This window comes from Pelophylax lessonae (genome assembly GCF_965119305.1).
Source record: "Pelophylax lessonae genome assembly, chromosome: 6".
Classification (NCBI taxonomy): domain Eukaryota; kingdom Metazoa; phylum Chordata; class Amphibia; order Anura; family Ranidae; genus Pelophylax; species Pelophylax lessonae.
In genome coordinates, this window is record NC_138773.1 from 283683613 (window position 1) to 283707050 (window position 23438).

A 23438-nucleotide genomic window follows, 5' to 3' on the forward strand; every position below is an offset into this window, starting at 1 on the left:
CTGCACTATATATATACACAGGATGTGGGCTCCTCTATAATGCACTATATATATATATATATACACACACAGAATATGGCATCCTCTATACTGCACTATATATATATATATATATATATATACACACACACACAGGATATGCCATCCTCTATGCTGCACTATATATATATATATATATATATATATATATATATATATATATATATATATATATATATATGGTGCAGTATAGAGGATACCATCATATATATATATATATATATATATATATATATATATATATATATATATATATATATATATAGTGCATTATAGAGGAGTATATATATATATGCAGGATGTGGCCTCCTCTATGCTGCACTATATATATACTGTATATATAATATATATACACACAGGATATGGCATCCTCTATGCTGCACTATATATACAGTATATATATATATATATATATATACACACACACAGGATATGGCATCCTCTATGCTGCACTATATATATACATATGTATAGTGCAGCACAGAGGATGGCATATCCTGTGTGTGTGTATATATATATATATATACTGTATATATAGTGCAGCATAGAGGATGCCATATCCTGTGTGTATATTTTATATATATATATATATATATATATATATATATATATATATATATATATATACAGGATATGGAGTCCTCTATACTGCACTATATATATACTGTATATATATATATCTACATTAAATTTTAAAAAATGTCTTCTTCTTTAAGCTCTAATGGTACCTGGGATAGTACCTGGGAGCCAGCCAGCTAAGCTTCCGTCACTCAATGGCAGTGTAGAGTGCAGCATTCACTATTCATCCTCCATGACACCGGCAGCCCGCTGAGCCTGGAGCTAGGAGCCTGCTGATGACGAGTTTTGTGGGCGGAGCCCTTTGACGAGGGGAGCCGTCGGCCCGCCCATCGCACCGAGCCTCCGACACACACACACAGTCACAGACAGTCTTGTGGACAGCGAGCTCCAGGCGGGCTGTTTCCGAGATTGGAGCGAAGCGAGGGGGGGGGGATGCGCCAGCCGCGGTGCCCGGGGGGGCGCAGGCTGAACGGAGGACTGGGAGGAGCAGTAAGTCACTGCTTCCACACTACACTGGCAGTGATTTTCCACCCGCCCCTCGGCCTGCGCCCCTGGCGGGGGCCGTTCTGGCCAACCCCACGGTACGCCCCTGGTTAAGTTGCCTAATAATTATGCACAGTAATAGTCACCTGCACACACAGTTATCCCCCTAAATAGCTAAAACTAAAAACAAACTAAAAACTACTTCCAAAAATAGTCAGCTTTGATATTAATGAGTTTTTTGGGTTCATTGAGAACATGGTTGTTGTTCAATAATAAAATTAATCCTCAAAACTACTAATTTTACCTAATAATTCTGCACTCCCTGTATACAACAATCCGAAAATCGTTAGTCAGACTAAATTTTACTTCCGATTTTCGTATTGTGTGTACGGTCCTTAAAGATGGCATTGCAATTCATTAAATTTAGTAAATAAAGGTTGAACCCCATACCTCCCAACTTTTTGAGATGGGAATGAGGGACACCTACTAGAAAAAGTATGTAGGCATAGGACACAGCCCCCTGCCACGCCCTTCTAAAGGACAATTATACAAAAAAAGATTTGTTAAACCCACAAGTGCACTTTTTTACCACTACTATACCTTTATATTGGCTTTTGGAATTTACAAATGCAGCAATTTAGAAATTGGATGAAAGTTTTAGCACTGGGAAACACTTTTTGTAAGATAAAAAGTGCATTTTATATACAACTATATAGATCAGAGGGACACATGAGGAGGAAAGAGGGATAGAGGGACTTTGTTACAAATCAGGGACAGTCAGGGACAGTCCCTTAAATTCAGGGACAGTTGGAACCCCAGTTCAGGAAAAGCTCACACAGCGGCTCCACACATGGTCTATTAAAGTCCAACAAACAGACAAGGAGATCTGTAAAAATAGCAGCAGTATGGCCTTATTGCAGCCAAACCACAGTAAAAAAAAAATGGTATATTTATAAAGTGCAGTAGTATCTTTACAGGTGTGCTTAAAGTGTTACTAAACCCAGGAGCCTGCATCCACTATATCTGGTCTTCCACAGTACACAGAACATGGAAATTCTATTATTTTAGTAAATATAAATTGCTAAATACCTTTTCTCATCAGCAGTATATAGCAGTCTTGTTACTTCTATCAGTGTCTGGTTAAAGCTTGTAGGAGGAGTTTTAACCACTTTAAGACCGGTGTACTGCCGAAAACTCCAACCTGCCGAAATCTCCAACCACGTTATTTCCGGTGAGTGTACACTGGGAATAAATGGAGATTTCGAGCACTTGGTGTTTTCACACAACACCGGCAGCCTATACACCCGAGTACATAGTATAATTAGTGCAAATTCTTACACCGCCCGCTAGTAACCAAAAACATGGCCACCTCCAAGGCGGCAACAACTACCGGGTGGAGTAAGAATCTGCTCTAATTATACCATGTACTCGGGTGTAAAGGCTGCCGGAGTTGTGTGAAAACACCAAGTGCTTGCAATCTCCAATTATTCCCAGTGTACAGTCACCGGAAATAACGTGGTTGGAGATTTCGGCAGGTTGGAGTTTTCGGCAGGACACCAGAAGGATTTGCCCTCTTCCTGACCAGGCCCTATATTGCGATTTGGCACTGCGTTACTTTAACGGACAATTGCGCGGTCGTGCGACACTGTACCCAAATAAAATTGATGTCCTTTTTTTCCTATAAACAGAGCTTTCTTTTGGTGGTATTTGATCACCTGTGCGATTTTTATTTTTTGCGCTATAAACAAAAAAAGAGCAACAATTTTGAAAAAAAAAATAATAAATAAATATTTTTCACATTCTGCTATATCACATTCTCAAAAAAAAAAAAAAATTAAAAATGTTTAACATTTTAGGCCAATTTGTTTTCTGCTACATATTTTTGATAAAAAAAAAAAAATGGCAATACGTGGTTTGCTCAAAAGTAATTGCGTCTACTAACTACGGGAAAGATTTATGTCATTTTTATTGTTTTTTTTTTTTTTTTTTACTAGTAATGGCAGCGATCTGCAATTTTTTTGCAACATTGGGGTGGACAGATCGGACCCCTGACTGACATTTTATACACTTTTGGGGGTACCAGTGACATTACTACAGTAATCAGTGCTAAAAATATGCACTGTTACTGTAATAATGCCATTGGCAGGGAAGGGGTTAACACTGTGGGTGATCAAGGGGTTAAATGTGAGCCTAGGGGAGTGATTTTATCTGTGGGGGGGGGGGGAGGGGTGGCTTCTGAAATGACTATAAAGACATGTGATCCAATATAGCAAGATCACAGGGGCTCTATGATCATTTCAGGGAGAAGAAAGGTCAGCTGTGTTTACAACAGCCAACCGTCCTTCTCTCTCAGCAGGGAGCGATCGCGGGTGTCAGGCGGCAATCGGAGCCGCCGGACCCATGCATCGGCTTTCCTGCTGCCGAGTGAGGGCGGGAGAGCGCCGCCGGTGGCTCGCGCTCGCCCCCTGGCTTCCCACACGCGATCGAAGTCGGTTTGTGCAGGAGAGCCACCCTACCGCAGTAAAAAGGCGGCGGGTAGTCGGGAAGTGGTTAATTCCCCTCTGACTGTCCTATGGGACAGGAAGGCCCCTGTCCCTCTCTTTGGACAGTGCTAATTGGCTCTGTGCTAATCACATGCACCCTCCAAAGAAAAAAAAAAAAAAACCTCTCTAGCAGTACACACCAAACTGAGCACGTGCAGCTTTCCCCCAAGGCTGTATTCTAACAGGAGATGGATTGGGGACAGTGAAAGAAGTGGAGGATCAGAGAAGACAGGATCAAACAGCCTTTTTTACACAATGCGGAGGATAAACCCCTTGGGTTCCATGGTGAGTATAACAAGCATGCTTTACTGCATATACAGACTGATTTACTGTTGTGGATTTAGCAATACTTTAAAGCAGTTGTAAACCGCTGCCCTTTTTTTTTCTTACCTGCAAGGCAAAGGCATAATGTGCTAGTTTGCATCACCTACTAGCACATTATGTAAACTTACCTGAAAATGAAGCGTTCCAGCAATGCGAACCATCGCTGAAGGGAGACTCTGGTCCGGCCACATCTGGAGTATGCTGTCCAGTTCTGGGCACCGGTCCTCAGGAAGGATGTGCTGGAATTGGAGAAAGTCCAGAGAAGGGCAACAAAAATAATTAGGGGAATGGAGGACATCGGCTATGAGGAAAGACTACAAGCACTGAACCTATTCTCTCTGGAGAAGAGACGTTTGAGGGGGGATATGATATCAATGTACAAATACTGTACTGGTGACCCTAGCATAAGGAACAAACTATTCAGAGAAAGGAGATACAATAAGACACGTGGCCACTCACTAAAACTTGAGGAAAGGCGGTTCAACCTTAAAGTGCGTAAGGGGTTCTTCACTGTAAGAGCGGTAAGGATGTGGAATTCTCTTCCACAAGCAGTTGTATCAGCAGGGAGCATTGATAGTTTCAAAAAACTATTAGATGGACACCTTAAAGACCACAACATACAGGGGTATACAATGTACGGTTAAAAGCAAACACACACACACATCATAGGTTGAACTGGATGGACTGATGTCTTTTTTCAACCTCACTAACTATGTAACTATGTAACTATGAGGGTCCATCTCTACACTGTCTTCCTTCCAGGTTCGCGGCTCCGGCTCTGTGACAGGCCGGAGCCACGATGACGTCACTCCCGCACATGCGTGTGGGAGCCGCCGGTCACAACACACACTGCTCTAAAGAAGCGGTACGGGCGGCCGTTCTTTCAGAGCGTATGCGCCAGTGATCTAACTGGCTGCTAGCTCAGTAAATATCTCCTAAACAGTGCATGTTTAGGAGATATTTACACTACCTATAGGTAAGCCTTAATATAGGCTTACCTACATGTAAAACTTAAAGATGGAAGTTTACTTCCTCTCTAATGCGTCACCAGCTTCAAGATTCAGATATTAATAGAGTGCAAATAAAATAAAAGAGTAAAAAAAAAAGTTGGGACAAGATTCAGGGCACATGACCTGTCATAGTCTAGTGGCTGGCTCTCCTCCAGTCATGGATGATTTAGGCAAGATTTAGAGAGAGTGAACTCCGTGGAAAACTGCAGGCTCTACACTGTAATCTCTAATGGTATAAAGAGGTTGGATTCATCCTTCATTTTATGGATAGTGTAGGACCCACTGATAATGGGTTACTTTGACGTAGTGGTGGGCTTGAGCACGATATGGCCATATAGTGGGACTAAATCCCCATTTTTACTCATTTTTGATTGCCTTGTTATATTTGATAGTTATTTATTTTGCCTGTGTGCACTATCCTCTGCTGTTATATATGTATATTGGTTTTTATAGCAGCACCAGCTTTAGAAAGAAATGCATGTTCAGGGTGTGCCCCCCCCCTTTGTTTGTTTGTTTGTTTGTTTGTTTGTTTGTTTGTTATACACTAAGCGCCGGTTCACATTACCGCGACGCTACTTGCAGGGGCGACCTCCGAGATCGCGGTGCAAGCAGCGTGCCGCGACCTCGGAGCGGCCGCCACGGACTTCATAACATTGAAGTCTATGGCGGTCGCCTCCTGGTCGCCCCAAAGAAGCTCCGGACCCTTTTTCTAGGTCGGAGCGACTTGTGTCGCTCCTATTAGAACGGGTCCGCAGCTTCCCTATGGGAGGCGACCTGCTGCGACCTGTGAGGCGACCAGGTCGCCTCACAGGTCGCCCCAGTGTGAACCGGCACTCAGTCATCACCAGACTCCTGGGGTTGAGCACCCCACCCTCTCACACTTGTACTTCATTATCAGTGTCCACCAGTAAGCAGATATAGGAGGAGTCCCTTATGGTGCAGTTGCACATCTCTCCCATGTAAAGCCTCGTACACACGCACCGATTGTTGGCCGTGAATTTTAGGCCAACGTCCGATCGGCCGATTGTCGGCTTGTTAGTATGATGCTTCTGACAACTGGCTGCGACTTTTCGGCCGAACAAAATCTGGTGTGCATGCTATAAAATTTTTGTTGGCCGTCAACAAAACGCCCGATTGTTCCTCAGTCAGTACAGATTTCGGCAGACAAAAATCAGACTGGGCATGCTCAGAGAAGAAAAAACACACGGAAAGTTAACCAGCACATGACATCACTTCTGAAGTTGGTTGTATTGGCCGAAAAAATTTGTGTGCAGTCTAGAGCACATTTCAACCAACACAACAACACTGGACAAAAGACGGCCGATCGATCGGCCAACAATCGTTGCGTGTGTACGAGGCTTAAGGAGTAAGTATCTCCAATGGTATAGAGAGGTTGGAGTCATCCTTCATTTTATGGCATGTGTAGGACCCACTGACAATGGGGTACTTTGATGTAGTGGTGGGTTTGAGCACAATATGGCCATTTGGTGGGACTAAATCCCCATTTTTACTAATTTTGATTGCCTTGTTATATTTGATAGCTATTTCTTTTGCCTGTGTGCGCTATCCTCTGCAGTTATATATGGCTCTACACTGCAGCCTACATTTTATGAATGGGCTTTAAAATGTAATCCGTGGTATGAATTTTATATGCTAATGCAATATAACAGAGAGAGAATAGCAATATCCACTCTTTGTTATGAAAAGGCCCCTTAGTATATTCTATAGGGATAGTGATCCCAACCAAATGGCGTTCATTTACTGTAAATGAAGGGCGCAGAGATAACATTCTCAGATTGGATGGCGCCTTGAATGGACAGTATTTTCTTCAGTCTTCCGGGTTGAGTGACTCTGGGAGCCCGGAAGAATGAAGAGTTTCCCGGGGGTTGAGCTTTACTAAAACTGAATGATAAAATGTCTTGTGCTGCAGTTCTCTCAGACAAATATGGAGTATTCTTTTCTATGCATAATTGTAATATTTAAATTTACAGCAAAACAAAAATGTTTTTTTTTTAATCAGATAAAAAATCATCTAAGCACCTAGCAAACTCCTGTGAAGCTGTCACACTTTTCTTCAATAATTTTTTTTTTTTTTTTGTCCGAAGTGGCTATCTGTCGCTAATCAATAACCCACTTCTGCAGAAGGAGATGTGTCTAAATTCTGTAAACCTGGCTTACTTTGCTCCAGCTATGTTTAATGGGTTTACATTGTAATAGAGTGCTAAATAATTAAAAGTGGTGGGGAGAAAGGAAACAAGCATTAAGGGACAGGTATCCCCCACATCACTCATGTAGTACCTATGTAATAATTTAACTAGATATTAGCCATAAGTCATTCTTATCCCAGTATAACCTCAGGCTCTGCTGGGGAGACAAACACAGGCTCCCTTAAAAGCAGCCGCATATAAATCTATAATTGCGACTATAACTCACCGAAATGAATCTACTCTGCTAAGTAGAGCCTTCTTGGCGGCTCAGATATGAAGCTCTTTTCTGACTCCATAAATACAAGGTAGCCGACTGTCTACAACAATGGCAGACTGACCAGTTGATGCAGGAAAATAACTTTTTTTTTTTTCAATGAGAAATAATTGATGGGAAAAATTCAGCCCGGTGGCTTATTCGTCCCTTTATTCGTCCCTTTGTTTTCCATACTTGATAACACATTGAATTATTTCTATCTTCAACAGCTTGTGATTAACCAACATGTAGGACTGCTTCAAGGGAAAGCAGAAGTTCTAAATAAGAGAGGAGCTTGTTAGATATGCCAGTTGTATCAGGGATACATGGGCAGGTTTTCGTGAATTTGGGCATAGACCAAAGCTAGAACTTAAAACAGACTCTAAAAGAGGTAAGTTTCCGCGCTAATGGATATAGATAAGGCTGCAGCAGCCTACCCCAAAATATAGTCCAGATGGCTATATCAAACAATGTAAGAGTGAAACGAGGTAAAATGGCGCTGCCTGTTGCAAAGTAGGAAATACACTAGTATGGAAGGGTTTATAAAATATTAAAAATGGGAGGGATAAAGATATATGGAAGGAATAGTGAAAATTTTGTATATACTAGTAATGCGTATTGAAAACAATAAATAAAACTATATAAAATCGTGGTAAAAAATTAATCTGCACGTTGACATATAAAATAATGAATGGTGAATATAAAGTGATATGTGCAATCAATAAAGTGACAATGACAAAGTGCTGCTGTGTTAATGTCCAGTGAAGTCCCCAAGATTGTTAAATAAATTTAAATAGCAAATAAGTCCAAACACAGTCCATAAAGTGCTTATAAAGGAAAAAATCTGTGCTTCATTAAAACCAATGGTGAAGTAATTTTCAAGCGGTGACCCGGTGATAAGTGTGGGGTGGGAAAAACACCATGCACCCCTTCAATGTATCCCGCACTCACCAGAGATATGCACCCCTGCAGGGGTAGTAAGCCTTAAAGTATTAGCCTCTCTCCTAGGAATCACGGTATTGGGCTTTTAGGATGGAAGTATCCCTGGATATCACTTCTCAATGCGGTCAGATATCTTCAATAGGCAAGGTCACCATAATATTCCATACTCCAAAATAAGGGGAGATGATCCCAGGTACCATGTAGAAAGGAAGACCTCATATAGTGAAGTACCGTTTTAAATAGTATGTAAAAAAGACTGTACTCACATTTAAAACAAGGCAAAGCAAGCATGCGAAGCAGTAGGGGCCGCGAGTCCCTCGTTGGCGGCTACTTCCGGGACGCTACAGTAACCAGCGACCGGATCTGCGTTCCAGTGGGGCGGAAATGACGTAACCACGCACGATGCGTTTCGTCACAGCTGACGTCATCAGGTGCGAGGTGACGCACCTGATGACGTCAGCTGTGACAAAACGCGTCGTGCGTGGTTACGGAAAATTGGATGTTGTGTTGACGTACTATAAAAATTTTATAGCCTGCACATCCAGTTTTTGTAATCGGCTGTCAAAAGCACTATACTAACAATCCAAAAATCGGCAGATCGTTCGTCGGACGAAATTTTCTTTCCGATTTTCGTATCGTGTGTACGGGCCTTTACTCCCAGTTGCTCGTTACTCAATAAACAGCCCAAGGGTTTTGGTTTTATATTTATTGTGGAACTTGGATGGAAGAGGGGAATAGTGGGATACTCCAGCTTGAACCATTTACAGTTGATAAGGACAACTTGGCCTCACCAGGTTATTTGTGGAAGCAGACACGCTGCGTTAACCATACTGCCACTTGTAAGGAAGAATTAAGTCCTTTTGCTCTCTCTAGCAGCAGACTTGTTGCAACTACTTTATCTTCAGGACACTCTCTAGCATCCCCTTGCCCCTTTGACATACACTCTCTAGCATCCCCTTGCCCCTTTGACTAACACCCATTCAATGACTCTTCCACAGAAGGGGTGGCCCTCTCAGAACATGCCCATGACACAGATTTGTACTCACCGACTCACTGTAGGCAGAATCAGATCCTCTCTAGTGTCTCCCTTCTAGTCAGCTCTGCAGGACATATGGGTTTAGCTCCTCTCTGACTCTCCGGCCCTCAGGTCGATCACCTGAGGCCACAAGGCCGCTTCTACACAGGAGGGCCAGCCGCTCCCTCCCTCCGGGACCCCGCTCCCCAGCTGAAAGTCCTCAAGCACATGTGCCCTTGGTATTTATACAGCATCCCAGCATGCACCAAGTCACTTTCCTCTGCCAATCACCAGGACTGTACTAAATGCCTGTGAACTCATTTGTCAGGTTTCCTCCCACTGTCCAATATGCCTCCCTATTGGACCAGTGTGAAACACTTCAGACAAACTGAGCTGCACCTGAGCACCATGAGCAGACTTCACTGGCAGATCCTGCTCTCTGGTTAGCAGAGAGCAATATAAATTTACCTGGCAATCTCTCTGGTAAGCAAAAAGATCCAAAAACTATATTCTCTCTTCCAGCACCTACCTAGAAGGGTGCTACACAAAATTTGGTGAAAGGTCTGTTTTTAAGTAACAAAGACACAGCAGTGATGGGGGATTGGAGAAACCGTGGCTTCCAGGGGGACCGCACAATCCAACACACCTGACATTGTCAGATAGAAGTGGCACTATAGCTCTTTTTTTAATAAAACATACTTACCTAATAATAATTGTTAGGGGTTCTTCACCATCACTGCACAAAAATAGTATCTTCAAGCTTGCACCAAATTCAAGGTACAGGATTGAGAAGATCCAGTTGATCTACATCTTTCTACATCTGATATATAAAATATTTGAGCATTTGGATTGTGCTTGCATTCCCAACCGCTGTCTATATCCATGTCCAATCCCTGCTAAGATACCTCTTGCTAGAGATAATATAGCTGGTTAGCTTTCAGACAGTTTTTTGGGAGGTGGTTACACTTGCAAGTGGTACAAAATACCACTTATCTGTCCACATCCAGCTCTGACCAAAAGTGCAGTGGGCCCCTCAGCAGGAAAGCCATGCTCTACAGGAGTAATAGTATTTATGGGGTGAGGACCCCCCCGAGTGGTCTAATAAGACAGCAATTCACCTACCCAGGTTTCCCTACATTCCAAAGTAGAATACATTTCAAGTATAAATAAATATTTAGTGTTTTTATTCTCGTCTCTCATTCTTGGGACCCCCAGTCTTATAATTCTCAGAACCCTTTATTTATTTCAGGTTCTTATATAGCGCTGTCAATTTACGCAGCGCTTTACATATACATTGTACATTCACATCAGTCCCTGCCCTCAAGGAGCTTACAATCTAAGGTCCTAACTCACATTCATACACAGTAGGGCCAATTTTTTTTATACAGGATCCAATTAACCTACCAGCATATCTTTGGAGGGAGGGAGGAAACCCACGCAGGCACAGGGAGAACATGTAAACTCCAGGCAGGTAGTGTCGTGGTTGGGATTTGAACCAGCGACCCTCTTGCTGTTAGGTGAAAGTTCTAACCACTACACCACTGTGCCATCCTAGTCTTATCATGACCGTTTGTCCTATCTTACTCAGAAACCCCTATAATCTATCATGAATAGCTGGTTGTTAAGGAGCCATCACCCGCCATGGCCTTAACAACTATGACTCATCCAATGTCAATGGCATTCCCCATTTCTCACTGACAGCAGGATAAAAACAAAAGAAGAGCCACCATTAAAAGTAAAAAAACAGCCTGGGATCCCCCTGGTCCATACCAGGCCCTTGGGTCTGGTGTGAATGTTGGGGGAAATCTCTTTCCAAAAATTAAAAAAAAATTGCCATGAAGTCCTCCCTAAAATGCATACTAGACTCTTACCTTGTCAGAGTCCAGGAAAGTGTGCACCCCTCGAACTATACCAAGCCACATGCCCCCAACATAGGGGAGGGGGTTGTTTCGGGGATCTTCCCTTCCCCCAAAGCTATTTTTCCCTATGTTGATGAGGACAAGGGCCTCCTCTCTACAACCCCAGCCCAATGGTTGTGGGGTACAGGGGGGAGTGAATTTAGAAGCCCCCTTTAACCAGACATGCCTGGTGAAGGGATCCTGTGTGGCTCTGAAACATTGCCGTTTGCTGTAACAATGTGATTGCTGAATAAAGCTTTAGACCCAATTTTGGAGGCCCGTGGCGTGCTGACTACATCTCTCTGACTATCCACGGTTCCAGCCAGTGGTTGCTTTAGCACCCATAGACAGCCACTTTTAAAGGAACCTGTGCGTTGGTAATAGTATGTTGGACCCTTTAACAAGGCCCCCCCATGTAAATCAGTTTGGGGAAAAAAGAGCCCCTACTCATTTACCAAAAATGAATAGGCAAAGTAAATAAAAACTAGGAGCAAGTTTAAGACAAGTCTTTTATTTAAAAAAAAAACACAAAAGACAAATAAATGTACCCCAAAGTAAATCCAGCGTCAATCATAATGAACTCCAACCACCAACCCACACGAAAAAAGAAATGATCTGTAAACCCGACACCTGGATCCAGAGTTGTATAAAGTACTCGAAACCCATACTTGAGTAAAAGTAGAAGTGGAAGTGCTCGATCAAAAAGTGACTTGAGTAGAAGTACTAAAGTATTCAACATTTTTTGTACTTAAGTATCGCAAGTAGTTTTTTAAAACATTTTGCTACTCAAGTACTGAAAGTAAAAGTACCAGTAGTTTTGAAAAAAAAATTGCTACTCAAGTACTGAAAGTAAAAGTACAAGTACTGTGTTATGTAGTTATTAAAGAAAGAAGTCAAAAGTTTGAACATCATATTGTTTTTTATTATCTCAAACGCAACTTTTATTTATACATACAGTAGCTTTTATTTTCGTATGCGCTGATAATACACATGTTTTGAACTTCATGAAACCTGCCATCTACTGTTCTGGCAGTGGTAATTTTTATAATTGTAACGAGTAACTATGCAGCACAAAAAAATATACTGGAGTAGAAGTATTGAAATCATTGAAAAGATGTAGTGACGTAAAAGTGGAAGTAGGAGAAAAAAATTCTTCTCTAGGAAAGTACAGATACCGCCTTTCGGTACTTAAAGCGGAGTTCCAGCCATTTGACTCACCTGTCCAACGGTCCAGCGATGCGACCGCCCGAAGCCTCGATCCTCTCCCTCCGCGCCGGCATCACTGGTGTGGGCACCCGGCTGTTACAGTTTGCGGCTTCACAGCCGGGTACCCACTGCGCATGCGCGAGTCGCGCTGCGCGCCGTGATTGGCCGGCAATCTTCTGGGACCTCTGACGTGTCCCAGAAGATTGCAGGGAGGGAGGGAGGGGGAGAGGAGAACTTCCGCTCAGGGCGCCGCGGCGCTCCGAGCGGAAGTGGGAGCGGGTGCCTGTCAAAACTAGGTACCCGCTCCCCCCCCCAAAAAAAATGACATGCCAAATGTGGCATGTCAGGGGGGTAGGAACACCTAAAGCGGAAGTTCCACTTTTGGGTGGAACTCCGCTTTAAGTACAGTAGTGAAGTAGTTCTACTTAGTTACTATACATCTCTGCCTGGATCCCGCCGTCTGACAGCTCCTCTCCCACCCATCTCTAAATAAACTAAGGGGCGGGGGTTACCTGCTTAGTCACTGAGTAACCCCAGCCCTTTGTGACGTCATCGACTAGGACATGGTGGGGGTGGTGTCACATGTGCCAGCACAAAATGCAAAAGCGTGATCCATCACTGTCAGTATTAGGAAACCAGTCTGGAGCAATGATGGGTAGTGGAAGCTGACCCAAGTGCATGTAGACAGGAAGTGGTTGAAAGAGGCAGGTGGAGGTCAACAGAAAGAATGATAAAAAGGTAAAAACAGCATTTTATGAGTAACACAGAGAAAAAAAAACAAAGGCAACTGTTTTTGATACACTGTGCTTTAGCAAACAAAGGTCATCCAGCTAGGGTTTGGATCTACTTTAAGATGACTTCCAAGTCAAGTTGATAGGAATAACTTAAAAGGTGTTGCTTTTTCCTATGTACTATAGTTTCCTTTCTGTCTGAAACAGATATTAGGTGTTTGGGTTCTCCTACTTTTCAGGCTTTAGTATGACACTTATATTGTGACATTTCCTGAACATACAATTTTCTTTGCACATTAACACTAAAACGATGCCATCCCCTGCATACATTAGTTGTTTTATTTTAGTCTGGGTATTATTGGCGGCGTGTCCCTCCCTCCTCCTGTCGCTCGGTGTTACAGTTCAGTCTTTCTAGTAATGATGAAAGAGTTCCTCTTCCTCAGCTAATTCAGGAGAGATCCTCCGTCCGCTGGAACATTTTCATGCAAATATCGCCGTACAGTTTCTAACCCCCTAATAGCTTCTTACAAATGATATGCCATTACAACGAGGTTTATTTAAACAAATTTAATACATCTTTAATCAAGCTGGAGAGCATTTTCAAAGGTCACGCTCCAAATCAGGATCTCCATACTGAGCTTATCAAAGTATTAGCTCAAGGGGGAGGGAGAATTATTTCCTGGACAAGTCATTTTAGGCAAATCTTTATTTACATTTTTATTCTGTTATTAAATTTTATTCCTTTCCCTCCTCCTTTGTGTCTCCATTTATGAACCTATCAGGAACTCGGTAAATGGGAAAATAACCGCATTGCCACATTTTCCGTAAGCGGTGTCTCATTCTCTTTAGCATTTGGAGGAAATGGCACGCTCTGAATGGAAAATGCCTCAAACATCACTGTCTAGGGTGGCAGATTGAGATGGCTGTGTTGGTGGTGGGGGGGGGTTATTATGGTAAATTGAATCTATGCTGTATTTAAAGTGGGGCTTTCAGTAACTTTACAATACACATTCTTCACATCACAATAAGGATCCGCAGTATAATTTTTCAAGAAGCTGGACCTTTATTCATTAAAAAAAACATTTTTTTAGCCCCAGTTTAGTGACTTTGCAGAGGCTGAGATGATGCCATCAGTTAGCTGCAGGCAGTAGGAAGCATTTTCTCAGTCTCTTCCCCTCCAGTGATCAGACTACAACATTGTAACTTTATAGCAAGTCACCAGAGGCTGCAACAGAGACTAATTATAGTTACTTAGTTACATACCAGTAGTTAGTGAGGTTGAAAAAAGACACAAGTCCATCCAGTTCAACCTATGATGTGTGTGCGTTTGCTGTTAACCGAACATTGTATACCCCTCTATGTTGTGGTCTTTAAAGTGCCCATCTAATAATGTTTTGAAACTATCAATGCTCCCTGTTTATACGACTGTTTGCGGAAGAGAATTCCACATCCTTACTGCTCTTACAGTGAAGAACCCCCTGCATATTTTAAGGTTAAACCGCCTTTCCTCTAGTTTTAGTGAGTGGCCACGTGTCTTATTGTATTTCCTTTCTCTGAATAGGTTTTTCCATATGCTAGGGTTACCAGTACAATATTTGTACATTGATATCATATCCCCCCTCAATCGTCTCTTCTCCAGAGAGAATAAGTTCAGTGCTTGTAGTCTTTCCTCATAGCTGATGCCCTCCATTCCTCATATTTTTATGAACACAGCCACAAACTGACCAGGCATTTGGGATTTTTGTTATCTCTGAGCTGGCATCTCAGTCCAGATCCTGACCTTGCATACATCCTGAACAAATATGGTTCTATCATTCTGGAGAGAAAAACCGATGAAGAGAGTACTGTGATCTCTGTGAAAGGGAATAAATACTTGGGAGTGTTGAATTTGCACATTAATTAGTTATATCCAGTAGTAGTTAGTAACAATCAACTGTACTTTTTCTGTAATGTTGAAGAGAGGTCATAGCTTCTCCAAGCCACTCCTTTGGTTCAGGAAACTCTTCCAGCATTTATGTCCAAACAGGTGGCACCAACACCTTGATCCAATCGCCATGGAAAGGTAGATTTTGTTGTCTAATGACAGGATTGGAGGTGCAAAAGTTGTGCAACCACCATGTTCTAGCTGCATAATCCCATCCTTGGTGTCAGGAAGTTTTCATAAATGTTAATCCTTCAATTTACATGACTGAAGGTGTGAATTGTCGCCAAAACTCCAGGGGGTTAAGTGGTGCCAAACTCAGGTCCGATTCCTAGCGACTTGATAAATGTGAGATCTAAAGAGAAGTCTATTTTTTGATAGTCTGGCAAGATCTTCCAGTGTTATCCCCACAAATGTAGTCATTGTATCCAACCAGACCATAGTAGCCGGTCTCCCTCTTTGCCTGATTCCTCAACATCATCATGTTTTCTTGACATAATACAGAAGTAGATGGCTGGGCCTTTCTTCTGTGCAGAGTAATGCCTCTTACACACGCATCGATAGTTGGCCGTGAATTTTCGGCCAACGTCCCATCGGCCGATTTTCAGCTTGTTAGTATGATGCTTTCGACAACCGACTCCGACTAAAATCTGGTGTGCAGGCTATAAAATTTTTGTTGGCCGTCAACACAACGGCCGATTTTCAGTCAGTCAGTACAGATTTCGGCAGACAAAAATCTGATGAGCAAGACTGGGCATGCTCAGAGAAGAAAAAACAAACGGAAAGTAAACCATCACATGACATCACTTCTGAAGTAGATTTTTGTTGGCCGAGAAAATTCGTGTGCAGTCTAAGCACATTCCAACCAACAAAACAGAACTCTGGACAAAAGTCGGCCGATAATCGTTGCGTGTGTACGAGGCATGAGTTTGATGTTGTCTTCAGTATCATGTCAAATGTGATCTACTGCCTTCAATACCGCCAGTCCGCTGCTGCCTAGATGCGTGGAACATCACTAGTCTGGTATCTCCACCAGAGACCTATCTGCCTTTGAGGACCTACTGGTAGTAAAACTACCAATGACATAGCTTTTAACTTCATAGACACACACAAGCCCCAGCAGCACAACAAGCCTATTTACCATGTCCGGGAAACTCCAGGGAACATATGTTAAAATGGCATTATATGTTGGAAAGAGAGATGGGGGGAGATTTACTAAAACTGAAGCATTCAGAATCTGGAGCAGCTGTGCATGTTAGCCAATTGGCTTCTAACTTCAGTTTGTTCAATTACATTTTGACAATAAAACCCAGGAACTGATTGGTTTCTCTGCAAAGCTGCACCATATTTTGCACTCTCCAGTTTTAGTAAATCTACCCCAATGTGTCAAAGGTCATGACACCTGTTAAATGATGGTTGTTCCAGTTTGATATTGATGGCCACTTTCATGCCTCCTTTAAGACAGTTTTCTTTGTTCAAAATGTGCACCTCATTGTCCACAAATGAATGTGCCCTTTCTGTAAGGTGTAGAAAAAAAATGCTGATTCTTGACCTGTACAATATGCCCTTGTATTTTAGGCAATTTGTGTGTTGAGAGTTTTCCATAGACACATTACTTAGTTGTGTCAAACATCAAACTCCATGGATAACTTATGCTGCACTAGATCACGAATGCGGCAACCAATGTGTTTTTAGTTGTCTCCTTTGTTTTCCTTCCAGACTTTTGAATATTTTATTGATTAAAATCTCTGACTAGATCAGACCATATCATTATTGTTTTTGAAGGCTTGATGCCTTATTGAGCTCTATGCAGCTTCTCTGTAATTAACTATGTACATTTTCTGGATGTAAAGCAGAGCACGATTTAGCATAGGGCACAGTAGGCACAGAGCGACTTTTCCCTATACTGTACAATTATTGGCCCCTATTTTCTTCCACAATAGGTGCAAGAATAGTCATCTCATCTAAGGTTATTTAAACATTATCTGATATCCCAAGCCAGGTTGAGACAAAGAAAACAATCAAATGCCTGCAAGCTTCGATGATGAAAAACTGGCTATGGGTTAAAAAAGAATCCCTCATTCACACCACCCTTTCTATTGCAGCTCCTTAAGCACTGCCAGAGTGATATTTTATTGTGTTTATTCCTTCAGAAAGCTCCAATTTTCCTTGGAGGTTCCATGGGGTGCTTTGGGGAGGGGGAGTGGAGGGAAAGTAGGCTGAGTACAGGTCTGATGTGACACTATTGGTGGCGACTCTACAGCTGCAACCATAAGCTGGCCAAGTGGCCATACTTGACTCGAATTTCAGAACCGCATGAAATTCAAGCCATTGATTTCCACCCAGCTCAGTCAATTTTTTAAACAAATTTTGTCGAACCAGGTAGAAAATCAATAATGATTCCTCCAACCACACTGTTTAATGAGGTTGGAGGAATTTCTTCACAGTTACATCTATGCATTTATAGGTCTACTGCCAGCCTTCAAGCATAACTCCAGGTTTTGTGTTACTTTAAATAGTTCATATGGGCCAAGCTAGCCTAAACAAACTCTTTCCTTCACTAATAGATGCACCTGCTGTCAGCTCTGTATAAAATGTATATAGTATATGGTGTTGTAATCTGGCAGCAGTACAGGGACTTCCCATCTGCTGTTGGAACTAAATTCTGGTTGAGTGCTCCTCGGACATTCACAGGAAGCTTTGTATTTTATCAAAGAATACAAGTTTTCCTCTAATTGGCTAAGGTAGAGATTGTGATGGTATCTGCTGCCTCTCCACCTCATCCAATCAGAGGAAGCCTTGTATTTATTTAAAAAAAATAGAGGCTTTCTATGAATAGCTGAGCGGTGCTCAGCCCAACTAAATTTTGTTCTGGCAGCAGAGAAGGAAGTCCCAGAACTGCTTCCAGAACACAGCGCTGTACACTGTATGTAGTTGATGCAACATATAGTTTATACAGTGTTGGCAGTGGGCACATCTATTAGTAAAGTAAATAGATTGTTTTGGCCAGCTTGGCCCAAAATAACTATTTAAAGTGACACAAGACCTGTAGTTAGGTGTTGACCTGGCCATACACCAATGGAATTTAGTTTGAATGTTCATGTATCACCCTTGTCCTAAACAGAGTTGCTAATAAATTTAGCTGTGATAGGTGGTAGCTAGCCTTGCTAATTTGTAGTCTTTGTGATCATTAAATTTTCCTCCTAAGCCTGGTTTAGCTGTGGCTTCTTTTGTCAATAGGTGGCATTGTTACCTTTGGCATCAGTGTGATGAATTACAGTGAGTCTAGGCTATGAATATGTATAATTTTCTCAGCCAATCACACTGGTCCCTGAGCATGCTGGGAGAATGTGTTTATTTGGAGAAAGTTAGGTGATCTTTCTCCTAACCACAGAGACTCTTGTCTGGGTGGGTGTGTAAAGAACAGCTGCTGCTAGGTAGGCCTGAAGCCTGAGGCCTAGCCATGTGCTCAGGGCTCTGAAAGGGGAGCCTGCTCACTACCGGGAAGCATGAAGGAAAGGATGGAGACCTGAGATGAAGTACCAGAGGTTACTCTTGCATGGACCGGGGATCTATGGAGAGCCTGGGAAAGCATCAAGATGGAATCATCCAGAGAGTTCCTGCACCTTCCATGAGTTGAATAATATTGCTATAGGAGACAGCTTATGCTACAAAGTACAGATTGCTGATTCCAGCTTAAAATTTTTTCTGTAGTGCAGTCTGCCTTTTGTACATTTTTGTCTAAGGAGTCTGCAAATCTGCAAGTCTGCTGCTGTTTTTTGACTTAGGATCCTTTCACACGGGCTTTCCACCCGGCGGACTCCGTTTTGGGGATTGATCCACTGATCCTTTTTTATCCGATCCGACCCTCCAGATGGATGGAAAATAGGGCTTCCATCAGTCTGGATTTCACGGACAGGATCGGTTCGAATAGCAGCGAGTGACAGCAGACATGTCACCGCTGACATCCGCTGCTCCACAGGGGTGCATGGAGCATCCGATCAGGTCCACCTGAAAAATTGACAGGCAGACCTGATCAGAAAGCCAGTGTGAAAGGACCCTAAGGATGTCCTGTGCCTTACCCCTCTCTCCCACATTTTTCCTGTTGTGAGAAATAAACTTCTCTTTGTTCAAGCATAAAAGTGACTGGCGCCCATCTTTCTACCTTGTACACCACCCACCATGCCTAGTAACCTTCAACAATCAAGAAAACCGTTGGTGCAAAAGACCTGTCCCCTGCGCTCTGAGTGGTGCAATCCTCTGTCCAGCTTAGCTATAAACTTGCAGATATCGAAAACTATAGACACGGCAACTCTGGAATGCTTCACCCTTGCAGCACCTTTATAAGACCAGGGAGGTCTGGAAACTTTAAAACAACAAACACAAGGGCGCACCGGCCTCTCTTGAGGCTCTGAGGAAGAGACGCGCCTTGAAACGCGTAAGCCTATACAGCCTCGGGGGACGATCGGTTCATGACCACGCTGCTGAGGATTTTATACTTTGTTTGATGTGTTTTTATCAAGAACTCGTTTGTGAGTATTTTTAATCTATTTCTTTTAATAAACCTGCTCAAAGGATAATGCACTAGGCCGGTGCGCCATTGTGTTTGTTTGTTCCTAGTAACTTTCACCCTGAGGTAGAATGTCGACCCTCCCTGTCTCTGGGGGTCATCCCCAGGCCTCTGGAGGCTGGGGGGGGGGGCTACATTCATATGGAAATTCAGAAACATTGTTTGTCAGAGCATTCTTTCTTAACATCCTTGAATCAACTAATTTTGATAGAATCCCACACGTGTTGAACAGATTTCTTTTGTTCCCAGAACATACATGTGTCTAGGCACATGTCACTGTCACTGTCTATGCGCTCACAAGGGGGGACCGCACTCATGTGGAAGTCAAACATTATGGTGGCACCCCAGCTTAGAGATGAACCATACGTCGGGAGCAGTAGAAAACATGCAAAGTTCCCCTGTAAAATGTGTTGTTCCGTTTCACTACTCACCTTGCCGTCAAGTATTTTCATTTAGGAGGGACACCGCTGATAAGATCTAATGCATACTCTGGCTTAACCGTCCCTCTTCCATACCATATATGCAGTATATGAGGTCTCCATACCACGGGTTTGGTCGCAGTTACTTTGGGAGAACCGACCGCAAGGGAGGGAGCTAGATCACTGACCTCCTCGCTACTGGAGGACCTTTTACCTATGCCAGGTACCATGCTACGTGACTGCATGCTAAGTACTTTGCATAAAATACTGATTACCCATAACGAATGCATTCCTCCTTCACTTGCTTTGCTGAGTTAATCCTTGAGTAGTGGCTTTGCTTCATGCCCCACATGTGCTTTACTGACCCTTTCTTTGCTTTTATAAACCGGAAACCATTATACACCCCTTTGAATGACTTTAGACCTGGCTTGGAGCAGTTTGGCAACTTTTACTGAAACTCATCCTGCAGAACAACTAACAGATACAACATGGTCCAGGCCTTAAACTGCCTAACGGTGGTGGCTACCCAGGCATACCTTTACAGGTGTTAGTCCATAACTGGGGATTTCCATTGACTGGTAGTGTCCACTGAAACCCGGCATCTTTTGGGGTTACATGCTGGCTCTCAAACTCCCAGTCTCCATTGAACTTGGTGTATACCCTCACTCTTGAATTCCCGCAGTTGCCCCCAAACCTGGACCTTCCCCCTATTTATGTACCACGCAGGGTGAAAGGCTGACCTAAGACCGAAAAGCCCGGAAACTGTGATATTAGGAGTTAAGCCTTTCCCCAGCCTGGGAAAGCCAATTACACAGCTAGCGCAGAAAATCTACACTGTAGGCAACCTGCCTACATGCACATCACAATATGTAAACATTTTTTTCTGAAAGAAGACCACATTTATAGAATTTTGTTCATTTGAGAACATTTTTCCATCCAGCTCCTTCAAATTTTCTCATCACTATGGTCAAAAACGAATGTCTTATCCAGTGCCAGAACAAGGCCATCTAGCGCCCAGGGCAAAGATGCCAAAGAGCGTGACTGCCCCCCCCCCTCCAAAATGTATGAGCGCTATGTGTCAGCAAAAGTCCCCTGCCTCCCCCCCCCCAAAAAAAAACTTGAGCACTAATCTTCACACTCACCCCTACTACTTCCTTTTGCAAGTCAAAATTCTTCCCAAACAAAAATTCCCTCTCTTCCAGTATAAATCCTCCCTTGTAGCTCAAAACCTCTCCCTCCCCAAATCCCCCCCCCCCCAGCACAAATCCTCTCCCTTTTGAATTTGCCCTTTGAGCATAAATCTTCCCCCCCCCCTCCAAATACCCCTCTCCCAGCACAAATCCCCCCCCCCCCAAATCTCCTCTCCTAGCAGTAATCCTACCCCCAAATTTCCCCTCCTAGCACATATCCCTCCAATTATCTCCAATAGTACAAATACTAACACCCCCCCCCCCCAAATCGCCCTTCCTAACAGAAATTAATTTACCCCTCCAGATCACTTGTTCTAGCACAACCCTCCAAAATCCCCACTGCGCCAAGAACAGCCACCTCTTCTGCCTACCCCTTGTCCTGGGCCTGTCTTGACCCCATCAGAACCATTAGCCTCCCATTATGATTAGAAGATGGAACAAATGTTCTTAAAAATTTTCCAATGAGATTATACTGGCATACGGCCAGCTTAAGTTTTCATTACTCCAGCGCGCTACACGTTTATTTCAACAATTCTTTCACGCTGGCGTCCCTTTAAGCAATTCCATTTTTTGATTTACGATTGCTTTTCTACCTCTGTGGAAGTTGTTTGGACTATGTTTGTTTTTTCCCCCTTTTGTTTGTTTAAAGCAATTTTCCTTCTTGCGAGCAGTGCCGTCTACTCCTTTCCAGGCAACTGCCTTTGTTTCATCCTCCGTAACTTTCGGTTAAGGTGAAACATCAAAAGTTCCGGCACCCGCCAAGCCCCCCGTGATAAATGACATGAATAACATTTGAGACGTGCTGTTAAATATTTATGCCCGGACGATGAAAGTAAGGAGCGCGCAGGAACCCCTGGAAGAATAAATATATTTACCTAAATAAATTACTAAGACAAATACACTCCTGTGTGCTTGGTACCAATAAACACTAGATATTCGCTAAATTGTTGAATACAAATGGCTCATTTGCTTACCATGTACACCGAGATCTATAACATAACACATTGCCTTTGCTTTGCATACATATTTCAATATTCATCATAAAAGCCTTTGCTTATGTGTCAATATACATTACTTTGCATACATTAAGATTTTTCCACCTCTCCTCCGCCGTTAACCGTTGAGAACCGCGCCATAGAATTAGGCAGATCTTATCTGCTAATTAACCCTTTCGCCGCCCATCCCTTTCTTCTTCCCGTGACATTTGCGCAAAATGAATTGCTTACTTTGACACCGCTAACTAAATAAAAGCGGGCCGGGACTGATAGTATGAAAAATGGATTTTCATTATAGCTTCATTGATTCTTGTAAATAAGAGCCGGAGGCCTGCTCCGAAAGGCTCCAAACAGTCATAATTTAATCTGAGGTGACATAGACCAATATGTACGTGGACAAAAATTATCCTTGAATATTAAACAACAGCCCGGAGACAGAGGGAAGTGTTACAGACGAATTTAAATGCATGCAGATCGGCGGGGGTAACGTATTTAAAAACAGAAATTAAACAACGCCCGTCATAAATCACGCTCAGCGCCCCGTACGGTCGGCTTGTTATTCTGGCGTTTAAGGAAACCTGAAAGGTTAAGGCAGTCAGTGCATTAAATCGTACAAGGATAATTAATACTTTTGTGGTGGCTATTTATAAGAAATGGAAAATATAGTGAGATCAGCCGTGGCACGGCAGTAATTTGAGGAGGAAGTAGAGACATCGTGACTCAATAGTTTTAACTGGACAAATGTCAACTGGACTAATGATGTTGTGTCTTATTTAGAAGGCCTTGAAAAAAAAAAAGATTAAATTGTAAAAAGGTGTTTTTTTTTTTTATAACGCGGTATTAAACCCAAAATCAAAATGTATTATATTGCAGATTAGCAATCATTAGATGTGGTGGCTGCATTTGTTTTCTTTTTTTTAGGCTTTTTCCCCTTTATTTTCACCTGGTGATCTGGCCAATAACACACATCCTGTATTAGTGAGCCACTACTCTGAAGGAATTAGGAAAGATGGCCAGTTAGGTGCTGTTTTTAGATTCTGACAGCATCTCTATAAATACATTATATTACCAAAAGTGTTGGGATGCCTGCCATATCAAGCACATGAACTTTAA